Consider the following 6,192-nt stretch of genomic DNA (forward strand, 5'->3'; position numbering starts at 1 on the left):
TTAAGAAAATAAATAAACATCAAGCTCTATAGGAGGGTGTAAGTTTGAAATTGCCATGACATACTGCTTAGAATAATTATGAACTATAAAAGAACACAAAATAGTGTGATCTGTACATAAGAAAAAAATAGGCAATAAAAATGACTTTGAAGCTGGACACAATGGTGCATGCCTGTTATCCCAGGGGCTTGGGAGGCTGAGACAGGAGAATTGTGAGTTCAAAGCCAGCCTCAGCAATGATGGGGCACTAAGCAACTCAGTGAGACCCTGTCTCTAAATACATTACAAAATAGGGCTGGGCATGTGGCTAAGTGATCTAGTGCCCCTGAGTTCAATCCCCGATACCAAAAAAAAAAAAAAAAAAAAAACCTTTGAGAAGGACTAGATGTCAGACTTAGCAGACAGATCTTGCAAAGCAGATAGCATAAGTAGATGCAAGTTCTAAAGGAAACCATGCCTAAGAAATAAATGAAGGTATAGTAATCCTGTATCTCCAAATAGAGAATATAAATAAAATGATAGGAAATGTGCAAAGTATCAAATCCAAATTCTGGAGTTAATTTTCCAATACAATAACCACAATGAGAAATTCACTACATTACATCTGTGCACTAGGCACTGTATTAAACTCGGGGAAGATAAAGACAAGACAATGTATCTGGCTTAGTTGAACAAATACATTGACAGGTAATTACAGTGCAGCTTAAAGGATTCTGAAATAGAGGCATATAGAAGGTTGATACAGAAGCAACTCATTGGAACAATTCCAGGACAATTGAGGAAGTTTTAAAAAAATGTTGAAGCTGTTTATGGTGTACATACCTGTAATCCAAGGGACTCCAGAAGTCTGAGGCAAGAGGATCGCAAGTTCAAATTTGTTATGGACATCTTAGCAAGACCCTGTCTCCAAATAAAAATGAAAAGGACTAAGGATATAGTTAAGTGTTAGAGAACTCACATACCATTCATAAGGCCCTAGATTTAATCCCCAGTAATGAGAAATAATAGAAAGAAATGATGATATTTTTACTTTCAAGTCATAAAGAATCCTAAGCATGATATTAGGAAAAAGGTATTCAATGCAAAGGAAGTATGTCTGTGACAGAGAATGATGTGGAAACATATTTACTCTATTAGTCCAACTTCTCCAGAGAAACAGAACCAATAACATTAAGATATATAAAAGTAGCCCTACGTAGTGGCACAGGCCTGTAATCCTAGCGGTTTGAGAAGCTGAGGCAGGAGAATCGTGAGTTCAGAGCCAGCCTCAGCAACTTAGAGAGGTGCTAAGCATCTCAGTGAGACCTTGTCTCTAAATAAAATACAAAAAATAGGGATGGGAATGTTGCTCAGTGGTTGAGTGCCCCCAAATTCAATCTCTAGTACCCACCCCCCAATATATATATATATATATATATAACAGGAAATTGATTGTGGGAATTAGCTCATGTGATTACAGAGTCTTAGAAGTCTCATGATATGCATCTGGAAACTGAAGGACAAGGAGAGTTTATGGTACAAGTAGTTCAAGTCTGGACTTGAAAGATGGATGATCTAACCGTCAAAAGCTTGAAAACAAGGGGTAGGGAAGGCAATGCTACCGAAATTCTGAAATCTCAAAACCAGAGAATCAGGAGCTCTGCTCTCTGAGGGCAAAAGATGAATGTGCCATCTGAACTGAGGCAGTGAAAGATTTATTTATTCGGTATGCTACAAAATTTGAATTTCCAGTAAGCTTCCAGGAATCAGTGTAGAATTTTAGACAAGGACATGGTCTGATGAGACTTTTATTTTGGGGATACATATTAAAGAAGTATGAAGAATTGAAAAAGAGTTATGACAAAACAAACAGCAGGAATTTAATTCAGAGGTCATAGTAATTGCCTTGGTAGAAGACTTGCTCAGTTGCAGATGAGATAGAGAGTAGGAATATATTAAAACAATGTTTATGGGTAAAACCACTATGATTATTTGACACAAACAGGATGAGTAAAAAATAAAATACAGAGTAGACTATGATCTTTAAGTTCACAGCTTGAGTTATTATGTGTCAGTAATGGCGAGAACACACAAGAGGCATTTTAGAGTAGTGAGAGGAAATAAATAATAAGTTTAGTTTCAAATATATTGAATTTGAGATCCGGGCACTGAGTTGGAGAAATTTGTGGGCAATTTGATAATTTGGTCATGATCTTAGAGAACCAGGTTGAAATGAAACCTAATGCTCATCTACATTAATGTAATAAATCAACCAAGTATAATCAGGGATTTCTATGCACCAATTCATTTACTTTGTTACTTCAACTAACTGAAAAGTCTAGAATTGGAGGAGCAATCTGCTGCACAGAGCATTTAAATGCATTTGTAAGAAGATATTAAAAATTTCAACTGTATAAATTATGAAAACTAATAACTAACAAAATATCATTTCCTTCCTGGCTTAAAAAAAACATGCCAAAGGAGAGAATCACTTAATCTAATGAATATTATAATTTCAATTGTGGTAACCTATTAATGAAAACTTATTTGGGATTGAGAGGGTGATTCTACTTATGCAAATAACTTTTGTATTGTTACAATTCTAAGTGTTCTTATTTTCTTAAACTTCATATAAATTAAATTTACATTGGAAAATTACTTCTCACAAATCCAAATTAATGTGTTGTATATATGAGTTTTATGAATAAGATTATTATTCACAGTCTTTCCTGCCAAAACCTATTGTTCAACATTAATTGAAATTGGAAAATGTCCATGATGGTAATACAGATTTCTCCATAAAAAAGAAAAATTAATTTATTGTATTACTATTTTTAAACATGTAGCAGAAAAATTTCATTTATTAAAGATATTTATAAAATGCTTAAATCAAGCTGATCTCTAGTCTCCTAACTCTAATAGTAGGAAACAAAACTGTTCTCCTGTTTTCATAGAGCTTATGTTCTAGTGGAAGAGGTGGAATTTTCTATAGGAAACAATTAAAAATAAAATACATAAATTAAATACATAAATTAGTTAAAATATTAAGGTAAAAGTAGAAAAGAGATTTGGGAAGTATTCAGAAAAAGAGGACACACTATTTTTTTTTCAGAATATAGTACAAATTTATTGACTCCTGCCATTCTTAGTCAATATTTAAACAAATTAAATAGACAATAGAATTGAAGAGGACCTTCTTTTGACTCTGGTAAGGATATTTAAAATAATAACCTCTAATACTAGTATTTCAAAATGATTTCTCCGAATAAATGCAAAATTGAAGCATCAGGGTTCATTACTCAAGAAATATGATTAGCAAAGAAGAAATCAGGGAAAATAAACAATTTAATACACAAAAAAGTTAGTTCGATTTAAAGACACCTGTGAGAATAACAATCTGAATGTCATTTTTATTTCTGAAGGTTAAAACGTAGTGTGCTATTAATTAAATAGACAAATAAATGGGAATTCACAATGACCATGAAAGTGGATAGTGAAAGAATAGATGATGAAAAAAATATTAAGATTTCTTAGTAAAATTTTAAATTAATAAATATTTTAGTATTATTTTATTCATTTCAGAATACTAGAGAATGCCAGTTTTTAACTATAAAAGCAAAATCTTTTCCTTTTCTCAGATCTAAATGTTTGCCCTTCACTTTCCTTTTACAAACTACATAATATTGAGTTTAAAAAATCTTGTAAAAATTCAGAGAGTACAATTTTCCTTAGATTATAGTTTTGTACAGCCACATACATATTGCATACATTCATTCATAACTTCTGGAGGTTTGATGTTGGCTTTCAAAATTTTTAAAAACTAATTTATGTTTTAGCAAAGGAATAAAGATACAAAATTGTACATAACGAAGTACCATATGTTATTTTAATACATGCACACTTTGTGCAGTGTTTAAATCAGGCTTTTGATTTGTCAGATGAGCTTTTCCATTTAGCTATTTGTGTGTGGGGGGAGGTGCTGAGGATTGATAATGCTTTAGATAGAAAATTAGTCTGAGGCTTTTATTTTGCAAATGATAACAACTAGTTTCTTTCTTTTATTTCTCATTCTATTTTCTAAAAATTGAAATTCTCCAGTATTCATGCCTTAATTTACTTTCTCATGATTTCTATTATCTGTGTGGGCCTCTCTCTTACTTTTTTCCAATCTGTTATTCTCTCTTCAGTGTTATATATTCTGATGACTTTAATAATCTCATGGATAGTAAATATGTTCACACATTTCAAAGATATAGTGAGTCATACAGAAAGCCAAACATTAAATGAATTCAAATAGTATAGTAACATCAGAGTGATCATTCGGGAAAAGAAAATCAGAATGAGAAAGGGTAAGATCCCAAATTTCATGGTTATATTAGCACTTTGGAACATAAATGGGGAAAAAAGAGTGAAATAGTAAACAGTGTAAACTTTTTACCTCAGATTAAAGCTATAAGTCAAAATTATACGTTTGGGATAAAAATTGAATGTTGCTATGTGTTGGAGTTCACCAGAAATCAGATACCAGGAGAAGAGAAAAACATTTCTTTTTTAGTGTCGAATAATATTTATTATTTGAATTATCAGCTTTTTTATTTGTCTACTAAAGGATACCGTGGTTACTTCCAAGTTTTTATGATTATTATGAATAAAACTGTTACAAATTACAAATAAAACGTTACATACTGTTACCTGTGTGAGGGTGTTTGTGCACTTATATGTAGTATACCCCTATCAGAATTTATATATTTGAAGTACAAATGCTGAAAAGGATCAGAATCTATTTGTACTTCAAATATATAAGTTTCAGTCAAGAACATTGGAAGGAATGTGCTGACTTAAGCAACTTTCATAATGAGTAGTTTGTAAGACAGAAATCAAATAAATCTATGCACAAGCACTGTATTCTAATGGAAAAAGTTGCTACTGAAAGGAATCCAGTTTATCAATTCTGATATGGTTATACTACATATAAGTACTCCTTTGGATAAATACCCTGGAGTAAAATTGGTGGATTGTATGGTAAGAGTATGTTTAGTTTCGTAAGAAACTGCTAATTTATCTTCCTAGGCTGTGCTACATTATGAGCAATAAATGAAAATTTCTATTAGTCAACATCCTTGCCAGCATTTGTTGTTGTCAGTGTTTTAAATTTCAGCCATTGTAACAGTTATGTAGTAGTGTCTTTTTCTTCTGTTAACTTGCACTTCCCTGACATATGCAGTGGAGAATCTTCTCATGGTATTTTCTTTCCTCTGTGTATCTTATTTTGTGAGGTGTCTGCTAGTCTTTGGCTTATTTTTTTAATTAGACGTTTGTTTCTGAGTGCTGAGATTTAAAGTTCTCTCTACATTGTGGTTAACATTCCTGTATTAGACACATATTTATACACATTTTTCTCCCAGTCTGTGGCTTGTCTTTTTATTCTGTTGATGATGTCTTTCACAGAACAGACATTTTTAATTTTAGTGTTCTCCATCTTATAAGTTGTTTCTTTTAGGCATTATGCTTTTGGTGTTTATCTGGAGAGTAACTGACAAACACAAGGTCTTCCAGCCTTTTTTTTTCCATGTTAGTTTTCGGGAATTTTAGAGTTTTAGAATTGTTATTTTAAATGTGATCAATTATAAGTTAATTTTTTTAGTGTGTAAGTTCTGCACAAAACTTTTTTTTAATGTTAATATTTCAACACCATTTATGGAAAAGACCTTTTTTTTTCTTTTGTATTGCCTTTGTCCTTTTTGCTAAAGATAAGTTGACTTTATTTTTGTGGGTCTATTTTTGGACTCTCAATTCTTTTTTTTTTATTGTTGGTTGTTCAAAACATTACATAGTTCTTGATATATCATCTTTCACACTTTGCTTCAAGTGGGTTATGAACTCCCATTTTTAGCCCATATACAGATTGCAGAATCACATCAATTACACATCCATTGATTTACATATTGCCATACTAGTGACTGTCATGTTCTGCTACCTTTCCAATCCTCTACTATCCCCCCACCCCTCCCCTCCCCTCTTCTCTCTCTACCCCCTCTACTGACCTTCATTTCTCCCCCTTGTATTATTTTTCCCTTTCCCCTCATTTCCTCTTGTATGTTCTTTTGTATAAACCTGAGGGTCTCCTTCCATTTCCATGCAATTTCCCTTTTCTCAACCTTTCCCTCCCACCTCTCATCTCTGTTTAATGTTAATCTTCTTCTCATGCTCTTC

This window comes from Marmota marmota, unplaced genomic scaffold (genome assembly GCF_001458135.2).
Source record: "Marmota marmota marmota unplaced genomic scaffold, marMar, whole genome shotgun sequence".
Lineage (NCBI taxonomy): Eukaryota > Metazoa > Chordata > Mammalia > Rodentia > Sciuridae > Marmota > Marmota marmota.